Source organism: Equus caballus, chromosome X (assembly GCF_041296265.1).
Source record: "Equus caballus isolate H_3958 breed thoroughbred chromosome X, TB-T2T, whole genome shotgun sequence".
NCBI classification, from domain to species: domain Eukaryota; kingdom Metazoa; phylum Chordata; class Mammalia; order Perissodactyla; family Equidae; genus Equus; species Equus caballus.
Window position 1 is genome coordinate 113,540,276 of NC_091715.1, and position 13,296 is coordinate 113,553,571.

At 35.3% G+C, this 13,296-nt stretch overlaps 1 protein-coding gene across 1 annotated transcript in view; it reads right to left on the reverse strand.

Annotated features, from left to right (window-relative positions):
- The window catches only part of CT83 (cancer/testis antigen 83), a 70,421-nt gene that overhangs the window by 16,948 nt on the left and 40,177 nt on the right, over positions 1-13,296 (reverse strand). The window lies entirely within an intron of this gene.

The following is a 13,296-nucleotide window of genomic DNA, read 5'->3' on the forward strand; positions in this document are numbered from 1 at the left end:
TTAGAGATAAGACAAAATACTTCTTACTCTCGAGACTTTAATTTATACTAAGGTGTATATGACATCAATTTTCTAATAGTTTTTTTTAATACCTAGATTACATTAGTTATCTGATAGGGTTTTGCTGGTAAGAGGGGATAAAATGAGAAAACAGATTTAATGGAGGATGTGAGGGTAGGAAGTAGGATAGAGTCAAGAAAAAAAAGGATGCTGAGGATCAGGTACAAATTTTATCACCACTCCATAATTTTTCCCAAGACTTGAAATATACGTCATGCAATACTGAATTTACAATACAGATTCCTCAGTCATTTGGATAGCATTGTCAAATATTTGTGGGCAACTTGATGAATGTTTCCAAGGCTGGTGTTTGAATATGAGCGATGTTTACTTTGTAGTTAGATCAGTGAGAGTGCTTTTTGTGGTGATAGGAATTAGACAAATGTATTTTGTTACGTGGCAAATTTATTTATGATAACAGTTTGTTGTCTTTAGTGATCTGGATAGCAAGTTAATGCCCTTACATTCATTTATCGTTTCCATGGTTTTCAAAGCATCTTTATTTACATGATTTCATTTAATCTTCCCAACAACCCTGTGTGGTACGTGGGACAGGTATAATTCCCATTTTACAGTGGAGGAAACGGGTGTAATTTAAATTGCTTTGCCTAAGGTCTCAGAATTAGTTAACCAGGAACTTGGTTTCCTGATTCTGGGTCCTCTCATCATACTGCTATTCTATCCTAGAATAGAGAAAAATCACAAGTTAGATAATCTATGGTATTAATTTCATGTTCCTGTGTTGAAAAGGTGAATAACTGGAGATATCTTGGCAGCATTTTACATACATATTAAATCTTCCAGTGTGTTTGCCATCAGATCCAAAGACAGATAACTCATCATCCCTCTAGTTGTAAAACTGACAGAAGCAACATCAAATGACATTAAGATATTTTTTTATGTGGCTTAAGTATTTGCCCCTTTTTAGTTGGACATTCTGCCATTGCTCAGGAATTTCTGTTGGATATGCTATCATATTTAACCACATCTGTAACAATGTCATACATCTTAAGCTCAAAGTGCAGTAGCTCCTGGTGTCTGGAAGATGTGGACCCATTTCCATTTGATTTTGAAGGAAAAAAAATGTAAGTGTAGAGTGAAAACCTTAGTGTCCTCAAAATAATCATTTTCACATAAAAGGACATCCTATCTTCAACCTGAATCATCAAGGAAACTCTCCTTAACAAATGAGTCAACATAACCGCAGAAGTAAGGTGATTGGTATCCAGAAAGTATTACAATGGGAAAGGCCTCCCCAATTTTTCATTCTATAATAATAAAATTACCCTAATGTTTATAAGATATATGTTTAACACAATAAAGATTCAGTGCAAGTATATTTGAATAATGCAGTAAAGGTTGTGCAAATGCAAGTAACTTATAACATCTTAATGCTTGATGGTGTCATTGTTTTCCTCTTTTGTACCTTTCAGTTTTACAGGTATGTGAAATAGGTAGGAAGCTTGGTTGGTTGTTTTATTGCTTACTCATATGCTGTTTGAGAGCACACTGGTCATAGTCTCTTTGAAAATTTTTATCCTAATATTCCTTCTGTTTCATTTAGGATTGGATTCAGCTGTACCTGAGATCCAAAATAAAAATAACTTAAACAAACAAACAAAAAATAGTTGATTAGGAGTCAGGCAGTCCAGCATGGGTAGGGGAGATTCATAAAAGCATTGGGAACCCAAGTTTGTTATACTCTGGTGCTTTGTCATCTTCAGCATACATCTTCCACCTCATGGTCCAAGGTGGTCCAAGATTTGGCCCCATTTCAAGGCTGGTCTCAGTTACTAGGCTGGCAGAAAAGGGAAAGAAGGACACACCTCCTCTCTTTTAAGGACATTTTCCCAAAAGACACGTATGATACCACCACTTTCATTTTACTGGCCAGAATGTAGATATATGGCCAAATCTAGCTACAAAGGACGCTAAGACATATAGTATTTATTCTGGGTGCCAATATGCTCAATCAAAATTTATGGTTGTACTACTAAGAAGGAGAGGAAAAAGAGTTATCGATGAATGTCTATCAATCTCTGTGACACCTTCTAGAGGAGGGGATTTAGATTGTGTCTCCGGATACCAGCCCACCCTTGTGCCCATAAGCCACAAATGAACTGCATCATTTCTGAGGACTTGGTTGACATTTGAAGATTAGGGAAAATGAGGGGGAGGAAATCACTGTGGCTTGTTCAAAATTCCACCCATTTACCTCTTCCACCTTGCCTTAATTGAAATTGTCTAAAAATGGTTCTTCCCTCACTAATACTATTTTCCTAGACAAGGCCAGACTAGATTATACCTATTCAAGGCCATGTGACTGGAACTGCCACATTAACCATTTATATTTTGATAGTTTTTCCTCTTAAAACACATAATTTTGTGCTGACTGTTATGAAAACAGAAGAATATAAAATATTTATTTTATGAGATTAAATTAAATTAGTACATATTTTAGAGAAACTAATTTAGACTGAAATAAAAATTAACTAAGAAACATGTTGAATTTTTTTCTTTCTGATCACACATACTCTAGTCACACATTTCATCAACAGAGGGCATTGTAGGTTTATTTCATTTTTTGATTGCGCGGTACTTTTAAATTATAGCTTCCTTTCATTTGGAATTGCACCATATTATCTAGGGTCAAATAAACGCATGGTATGTTGTATTTGTGAAATATACCACAGATCGTTGATCTACGACACCATAATGCAGATTATCCACATATCAATTATCATAGTATTTTACTGAGGACATGCTCTTTAATGATATTTGAGTTAAAATCGCTAGACCATATATTTTTTTGTTTTTAAAAGAGATAAAGACTATATATGTTATGATCAACCTTAATCTGAGATATGTTTTGCTCCTGTACCCCCATTTCATCTGTAATGTTGTAATAGGCAAAATTTTTTAAAAATTATATGATCTGAGTGATGATGCTTAAATCTGGTATTTTATTTTCAGTGACATTGTTTTACTTTAAGGAACATTTAGAGCTTATTTTAAATGACCTTTAGATATATAATATGTTCTAGAAAGTATTAAGGGACTTGGAAGAGAAATTGCTTTAGCTTTGCCACTAATAGAATGAAGTACATGTCTATCTCGCATTGAGACTTTAACAATTATGTCTGTCACTGAAACTTTAAAATGCCAACTTGAAAGTTTTCTTAAAATATAATTTGGAGCCTTTTTGTAACTTGTAATAATGGAAAATGCTGGAAAACTTTAATAATTCTTCTTAATATTGGCAGAAAATTTAACTACAATATAATACATGTTTTCTCTAGTAACAGCTATAGTTGAGTTGTATAAAATAAACTAGTTTTTTTGAGGGGTATGTGTAAGTGATACCCTAAAAGAGCTTCATAGAGCAAAACATGGGATAAATCAGAAAAAAAGAAACTTTCCAAACAACTCTTAAAAGTCTGGGGAGGGGCCGAGTGGTTAAGTTTGCATGCTCTGCTTCGGTGGCCCAGGGTTTCGCTGGTTCCCATCCTGGGCGCGGACATGGGTGCAAGCCATGCTGAGGCAGCGTCCCACATGCCACAACTAGAAGGACCCACAACTAAAAATATACAACTATGTACTAGGGAGCTTTGGGGAGGAAAAGGAAAAATAAAATCTTTAAAAAAAAGTCTGGGGAGACTGTTCATTACTTTACATTTTATCAACAAATATTTACTGAATACTACCTGCTCTGTGCCAGGCACTGTTCTAGACAGCAGGGATACAGTAGTGAACGAAACAGACAAAAATCCTCCTTGCAGCTTATTTTCTATTGAGAAGCTACATTCAAATTCCCAGACTGATTGTTTATGTTTTTTTCAGATTTTCATGGACTATGCAATTAGCCAGTAATTTAAAAAGTCAGATCATAGTAAAAGAGGGGAGGCTCTCTAATGCATTTTTGAAACTAACATAACCTTAATATAAAATCTTGTCAGCTAGCGCACAAAATATTTAAAGACTGATCACTTAAAATGGAAACAAAAATCTAACATAGAGCACTAAGCAAATAAAACATGGACAATATTGAAAGAAAATAATGTCATCAAGTATAATTTATTTCAGAATTCCAGGATGGCAACATTAGGAAATCTCTTAGTATATCATATCCACAGGTCAAAAAAAAACTAAGTCATGAGACTATCTCAACAGATGTCCAAAAGAACATTTGCTAAGTTTCAACACCCATTTCTGAATTAACAAAACTAAGCATTAATTTTTTAAAAGCCTAAGCATTAAAGAATTTGCTGTTGTTAGTGCCATGGAGTTGATTCTGACTCCTAGTGATCCTGTGTACAGCAGAGCAGAACACTGCCTGGTCTTTTTGTGCCATCCTCTCACCTTCCAGCACTTCATCAATGTTCTGCTGCTATTCACAGGGTTTTCATGGCCAATTTTTCCAGAAGTGGGTGGCCAGGTCCTTCTTCCTAGTCTGTCTTAGTCTGGAAGCTCCACTGAAATTTGTCCAACAAGGTGACCATGGGTGACCCTGCTGGTATTTGAAATACTGGTGGCATAGCTTTCAGCATCACAGCAACGTGCAGCTGCTGCAGTCTGGCAACCGACAGACGGGTGGTGTGGTTCCCTGACCAGGAAACAAATCTGGCCCGTGGTGGTGAGATCACTGAATCTTAACAGTGGCACTAGAGCACCAGGGCTGGCTGCATTAAAGAATAGGCCCTTAATGTTATGATATTCAGACGAAAACAATAACCAACATCATCTGCAGCAGTGACACACTAGAGACATTATAATCAAAATCAGGCACAAGACAGGCAAGCTCCAGCACTACAATTATTTAATATTGGTATAAAAATTCCAGTGAATGCAATAAAAAATATCTGCATAGGAAGTCTAAAAGATTCTACGTAAATAATTTTAGAACTAATGAGAGAGTTTAGTAAAGTGCCTGGATGCAAAGCAAAGGAACAGTCTAAAGACATTTCTTATATACTGATAAAAAGTAGTCAGAAAATATAGTGGAAAAACAAGACCACTTACAACAGCGACGTGATATACAAAATACTCAGAAACAAACAACAAAAAAACTGGCTGAAGAAAATTACAAAAGTTTACTTGGAGAGATACAAGATTTCCGTAAATGTAGAAGAATAACATGTTCCTGGATAGGAAGACAACACAGTATAAACATGCCAAGTTTTCTAAAATTCAGATGGAGGTTTACTGTAATTCAGATCAAAATCCCAAGAGGATTTTTGAAACTTGAGAAAATGATTTTAACGTTCATCTGGAAGTTTTAAAAAACGCGACGGCCAAGAAATTTTTGAACAACAAAATTAAAGAGAGGTTACTGGCTTATAAAAAAATGTTTTAAGGAAACACTTTTTAAAACAATGTGCTGCTAGAGCAGGAATATGTAGACGTGGAAAGAGACTGGGAAACTCAAAACAAAGATGAACATCCTAAGAGGAAATTAGCAAAGACACAAAAAGAAGGAAAACAACTGACAACAAACATTATAATAATAATACCCAACCCAATTAGCAATCAAAGAAATGAAAATTGAAATGAGGTATATGTATTCGACTAATATTTTTAAGATACTAATCCTCAGTGATGATGAGTGTGGATACTCATTCTACTAAGAAGAATGCAAATTAGCCCAAATGTTCTCGAAAGCAATACAGCAAAATATATATCAAAAGCCTTAAAATATTCATATCCTAATTCCATACCAGGAATCTATCCTAAGAAACTCTTTAGAAATGGGGCCAAAGATGCACATCAGACAATGGCCATTTCTTGTTTAAGTAGTGAAAAACCGGAAGGTATTGAAATGGCTATATATCAGATGCTTACTGTATGATTTTACGTGAGGAAATTAGTATATAAAAACTTCATGATCCCAAGTTACTACACACACACACACACACACACACACACGACAGAGTAAAAACAGAGGAAGAAACACAGACACCGAAAGAAACGCATCACAAGGTTAACAATGGTAAACTCTGGATGATGGGATTAGGAGAAATTTTATGTTCTTTCTAAGAATCCACCATCCGCTTTAACAGATATTAAGATTTTGCCATATTTGCTTGAGCCTTTTTTAAAGAATAAAACTTAGAGATACAGCTGAAGTCCACTTTTTACCCCGAACCTATCCCAATATGCCCTTCTCTTCCCAGAATAACTACTCAAGTTAGTTTCCTCCGTGTCCCATTTTATATTAATACAGCAACATATTTCCATAAACCATTTACAGTATATTACTGTGTTGTGTGCTTTTTAAAATTTATAAACATTTTACCAGTATGTATAAATTCTTTTGTAACTTGTTTTATCATTCATTTGTTTTGAGATGTATCCAAATTGACCTTTTTCATTTATTTTACTGTTGAAGAGAATTCCACTGTGCAAAGTTCTTTCCAAAATTGTTTTAACAACTACACCCCAAGGACAGCATTTGAGAGAATCTGTTTCTCTACGTCCTTGCCTAAACTTATGTTATCAGATTTGAAGTTTTGGCAATCTGTTGAGTGTGAAGGATATTTGTTAAATTTGTATTTCTCTGAATATTATTGAGATTGAACATCCCTTCTTATGTTTATTGACTGTTCATATTCCTTGTCTGTGAATTTATTGTCCATATTCTTTGACTTTTAACAAGTTTTTAAAAAAATAAACATATAGGAGTTTTTATGGATTCTTGATCTCCAACTTGGTTTTGGTTATACATGTTGGAAATGTCTTTTCCCGGTCATATCTTCTAAATTAACCTTGTCTTTTGTCATACAGAAAAATTTAAATTATTACATACTCAGATTTTGATCTTTTGCTTTATAGTTTTAGCTTTGAGATCTTGTATTAGAAAGCCATTGACACCCCCAAATCATAGATATTTTCCTATGTTTTGTCTAAAAGTTTTTTCTTTCACATTTAGGTTTTTAAATCCACCTAGAATTGATTTTTATTATTATGTAATGTAGGGATCCAATTTTGTTTTTCTTCATATATATATACAATTGATTCAACACCATTCATTGGAAAGCTTGTACAGTACTCTCCTTGCTGACTTTAATGTTATTTCTGTTATATGCTAATTTTCATATGTATGTGCAAAAGTGTATATTTGCATTTGGCTCCATTCCATTTCACTAGTCTAATTGCTCCATTTTGCTAATATCATACTGTTTTAATTATTATAGATGCATAGTAAATTCCTATATGTAGTATTTTTGTGATTATTCAATTACAAATATATAACCATTTCCTTTATGATTTCTTCTTTGAACCATGGATTAAGAGAAAAAATTAAATTCCGTCTGTTTTTTATTTTTACAAATCTTTTTAAATAGTATTCTGTGCTTTCATCATGGTTCTCATTTATTTTTATAATCTCTATAATCATTTTAGATATTTATAGTCTTCTTCCAATTGTTCCATTACTGCAGTTTTCAGAGAATGTGGTTTGAATGAAAGCAGTTATTTAGCATAAATTTTGTTTATGGCCCAGTAACTTTTTAAAGGAAATCTTTAATTTTAGAATAACTATCCGTTTACAAAAAAATTGCATAGGTAATACAGAGCGCTCCCACATATCCATACCCGTATTATTAACATCTTACATTACGGTTACGCAATCTGTTTGGTTCATCTGCCACAATTAATGAATTAATATTGTTATATTATTTTGAACTAAAGTCCATTCTTCATTCAGATTTCCTCAGTTGTTTTCAACCTAATGTCCTTTTCTATTCCAGGATCCCATCCAGGAAATCACAATACATTTAGCCATCATGTCTCCTTAGGGTCCTCTAGGCTGTCAGGTATTTTGTAGAATGTCCCTCAATTGGGGTTTCTACCAGTGTCCTTATTTTACCATTCTGAGTGAAGTGTAGAAGTCTTACATCCCTTTATGTCCCTTTTCCCTCTCTCTTTTATAATGTAATTATCTTAAATATTTCTTCTACATAGATTTAAAACCACATCAGACAGTGTTATAATTTTTTAAACCATCAAACGTAATTTAGAAAACTCAGGAGAAGAAAAGCCTATCATATTCACCCATATTTTTGCTTGCCATGTTCTTTCTTTCTTCCCGATGTTCCAGGGTTCTTTGTTTTATCTTTTGCTTTCTGTTTAGAGAGCTTCTTTTAGCCATTCTTTTCTTTTATTATTACTTTTGTGTGTGTGAGGAAGATTGGCCCTGAGCTATCATCTGTTGCTAATCTTCCTCTTTTTGCTTGAGGAAGATTGTCGCTGATCTAACATCTGTGCCAGTCTTCCTCTATTTTATGCGGGATGCCACTACAGTGTGGCTTCACGAGTGGTGCTATGTCCGTGCCTGGGATCCAAAGCTGCGAATCCCGGGCCACCAAAGTGGAGTGTGCGAACTTAAGCGATACCCATGGGTTGGTCCCATAGTCAGTCTTTTACAGTATGTTAGTTGGTAACAAATTCTCTTAGTTTTTCTTTCATCTGAGAATGTCTTGATTTTCCCTTTATTCCTAAAGGGTATTTTTGTAAGGTATACATTTATGGGGTTGCCAATTTTTTCCTTTTAGATAATTCTAATATCTGTATCATCTTGGCCTTGGCGTCTACCGATTGTCTTTTCTCATTCCGTTTGAAATCATGCTGGCTTTTAGTATGAGGAGTGATTTTCTATTGCAAGCTGGACATTTTCATATTGTTATGAGATTTTGGATCTTACTGTAACCTTCAGTTTTTTGCTGACTCTCTCTTTTGTCTGACACTGCTCTGGCAGAGGAGAAGGAGGTGCTGCCTCATTACTATCAGATGGAGTAGATGTGAAGGTTTCCAACTTGGCTTTCATTGACATCTGAGTCTTGTAAGAGAGTGCGCTCATTTATGCTGGTTAGGAATGGGCTTCCAGCTGCCCATGTGGTCTCTGATACCATGATGGGCGTTACTTCATTACCTCTATGTCATGGTAAAAGCCCTGACTTTCCACTAGCCCTCTTCTGACACAACTCCAGCAGGGAGGGAGTCCAATGCCTCATTAATGGTGGGAGGGACGTAAGCTCAGGCTCTCCATGTGGTATCCGCTGACACCATGGGGGTGAAATTCATTACTAGGGAGTGGGGATGAAAGTCCCTGCTTTCAATTTGGCTTTCTCTGAACCCCCAAATCAGGGATGTTGGAGAACCTTATTACAGCTTTGCAAGAGCAGATGTCTACATTCTCCATTTGGCCTTTGCTGTTAGGGGTAGGGGTCAGGCCACAGTTTTTTTTTTTTCTGATGTTTAAGTGAAGTAGACTGGTTATTGTCTAAAAGCTTTTTGTCTTGTTAAGCTCCCCTTTTCCTGGTCCTTTGGCTAGAGAGAAGAAGTTTTATGTTATGTAATTTTTTTTGAGGAAGATTAGCCCTGAGCTAACATTTGCCACCAATCCTCCTCTTTTTGCTGAGGAAGACTGGCCCTGAGCTAACATCCGTGTCCATCTTCCTCTACTTTATATGTGGGACGCCTGTCACAGCATGGCGTGCCAAGCAGTGCCATTTCTCCACCCGGGATCCGAACCGGCGAACCCCAGGCCACCGAAGCGGAGTGCGTGAACTTAATTGCTATGCCACCGGGCTGGCCCCAAGAACAAGTTTTATTGAAGCTTTTTTTTGTCTGCTCCCATTGGTGTTCATGAGATGGAGATATATACACATTATCAGGGAACTCACCAATGAATCATTCTCTGGCTCCAAAAGTCTGTAGTTGATTTTCTTTCTTCTCCCTCTTCCAGAGTCTTTTTATGTTTGTTTGATATATAATGTCATCATATATCACTATATAGCATTTTCAGTTGTCCTTAGAGGAGGAAAAGGGAAAATACATCTCTATCTTCCTAGATGTGGAAGCCCCACCTTGTTTATAAACTTGCCCAAAGTATTCATTGTAGTATAAGTTTTACAAGCAATGTCTAATAAGCTTTACTCACATCTCTACCCATTTGTTTGTTCACCATTGCCTTTGGCATTTCCATTACTTCCTTCAAGGTTCAACCTCTTTCTGATTTTAATACAATCTTTAGTCACAATTTCAGTGAGCATTTGTGAGTGATAAACTCCTTCAGTGTTTGTCTGAAAATGCCTTTTGTTACATTCACCCTTGAATATTTAGCTGACTGGAGAATCCCAGGTGGGCAGGTATGTTCACTCAGCTGTTGGATGACAGATGTCCACTGTCTTCTGGTCTATATTATCGTTGATATGAAATCTACTGTCACTATGATTACCATTTCTTTGGAGGTAACATCTTTTCTCAGATTATTTTTAATCTTTTTCTTTGTATTTGATATTCTACAGTTTTCCTACCTTATTTCCACATACTTTAATTTGATTTATCTTGATTGGAGCTTCACTCTTACAACCTGAGTATTCATGTCTTCCTTCAATTCTGGAAAATCCTCTCCTATTTTCACTGTTGCTTCTTTATATTTTCTGTCCTCTTGTGGAATGCCTGTTAGATATGTCATTCACACTTCTATGTCTCCTAATCTCTAATCTCTCCTTATTATTTTCTATTTCAATTCTGAATCAATTTAGTTTTTAAATTCAGTGACCCTATTTTTATTTCTACAAGTTTTATTTGATTATTGCAATTATTTGCTTGATTTTTTTCTCCTATGGCTTATATTTCCTTTATTACCTTTAATTTCTTTAAGCATATTTATTTTTAGGGGTTTTTTGGTATTGTTCTTTTTATCTCTGGATTACTATTTGTTCTATCTGCAGAACTTCTTGAGGGTAGGTTATGCACTTGTGTGATTTGTATTGTGTGTTTACTGTATGAGTGTGTGCACACACACATGCATGTCCATTATCAGGGAAGGTTTTTTTTTTCCTGTGGAAGTTCCTGGCACCCTGGTCTGTGAAGATATCTCTAAAAAATAATTTTTGCATTTGCTTCTGCTACAGGTACCTGGGATATCACATATTGGGAAATAGTTTTTAATTGTAACTTTTACCTTGCATTCCTGTACCACATATGTATTATAAATTCAGATACTTTAGGGGCATTTGTCACAAGCTTAAGGCTTTTACTTCTCATGGTGCACCATTTTTGTTTGTTTTCCACCCAGAGATCGGGGAAGAGTCGGGTTTCTTTGAAGCTTCCCTGGTCCATTAGGCAAAGGTATTTTTTTTCCCTAGTCCTCTATTCAGAGTGCAGCTTCCATAGTTCTCTTTAGGCAGGGCTCTCAGTTCCAGCTAGCTGCTCCACACAAGTACAAGGTCATGATTTCTCTCCCTGCAAGGGCCTTAAAAGCCTAACCCAAAGCCATCAAGGCCTACAACTCATTCATATAATATAGCCTTCAGGTCCCCATAATACTAGCTAATTTACATATCATTCTGGTTTTCAGTTCCCTTTACACTTCTGTTAGCTGGCAATTTCACTTTCAAGATTCATCATGATTATTAAAATGGTTATATCTTATTCAGCATTTATACGTCCTTACAGCAGAGTTTGGTGTTGTCAGTTTGCCATGTTGATAGAACTACTTTATCTATCTATCTATCGATCTATAGATCTATAGATAGATCGATCGATAGATAACTTTTTGTAGTTTAAGAGACTACTGTGCTCATGTATTTTACGTAACACGGATTCTATGCAATATTCTGCAAGTGTGTTTGATAGGCTTTTCTACTTGCTTTAATGATCATTATACTCGGAGATGTGCTCGTTTTACCATTCTCACAGAAGAAAAGAGCCCTTTCTGACTCAGTCTCAACTATATGAACATAAAGATACATGCTCAACTACAAAATGCTATAGATAAACTTTATGGCATTTACAGATCCAATATTCTTGCTAGTATAAGGCATGTTTGACTACACTCATATTATTTTTCTATAATGAACAAATGTCACATAGCATGTGTATCTTTGTTCAGCTGAAATAACTTGGGACTTGCTTAGTATCATTTGCCAAATTTAGATAATTTAGTTTCCCTATGTGGACCTAATTTAGTTAAAATTATGCCTGGTAATTTCTGAGGTTGTTTACCTCCACTTAGTGGCCCGGAGATCTAAAATTATTGGAGTGGCAAACCAAGTACACTTGCAAGTTAGAGAAATCAAGTGAGCGACTGCTATGAGAAACTGGACAGAATGATCAGAGCAAGTGGCAGGCAGAAGAGAAAAGAGACCCATTATGGATAATTAGCTTATCAAAAGATTAGGAATTATGGCTGAGAGTGAACTGAAATTGCCCCAAACAATCTTCATTTAGGTGCTAGGATGAGAATCAGAGCCCACTGGTTCTGTTGTCTGGAAAGCACACTCTCTTCTAAAAGTTAGATCATGCCTCAGACACCTGAGTTTTATAGGTTTGGTGTTGTTAAATATTTTTGCATGAGCGCCTGCTCTGGACAGGAGAGGTTAAGCTGGACCCGGGGAAGATATGGTGAAAGCCCTGACCCAAGTCACATAATAAATTTGAAAGCAACTGCTGTCCCCTAGTCTCCATGTTAATCGAGCCCTGTAAGTATTGGAGAATAGACTGAATGTGAAAAGTCGTTTAAAATATGGGTATTTTTGCCTTAGGAGAAAAACCACTTCAACTAAATTGCAGTCATTTCAATTGAAAAAAATATTCCAGCTTATGATTATTATTGAATTTTATATATGTTTTAAGATGCTGGTTCTTATGTTTTGCTTTATTTATTCAGCTTTAAGAAATGACTGTGGCTGACCATACACAGAGAAATAGGAACTGCACCATAAAATGAGCTAGACTTTTTCTTTCCCATTACATCTCATTTATTTCTGGTCTCTTTCAGTCCTAAAGCTTATAATGGGGACTATTACTCTGGACTCTATTTTAAGATCAGTCTATAGTGCATTAGACTTGGAATCCTACTGTTATTCCTGTTCTTTGAATTTTACTCTAAATTACGTTATAATAATTCAGTAGACAGTATATTAAAATTATACTAAAAAATAGTAGTCAAGCTTTAAAGAAATGAATAATTAATGAAATTTTACAAATTGATAAAAATCTAGTGAAACTGAATGTTGGACAAAAATGTATAGAATTTCAAAAATAGTAATAAAACTATCTTTTTAACAGGGTATTTACTTAAATTCACCTGTGAGTTTTAAATGTTCATTGCTACCTTTTCTGAATCAACTTCACCACATGTAAAGTTTTGAGATTTATTTGAATGTAAAGTGTTAATTTTTTGCTTTTAGTAGTATTATCTGCATGCTTGTGTGCTTTATTACAAAATGA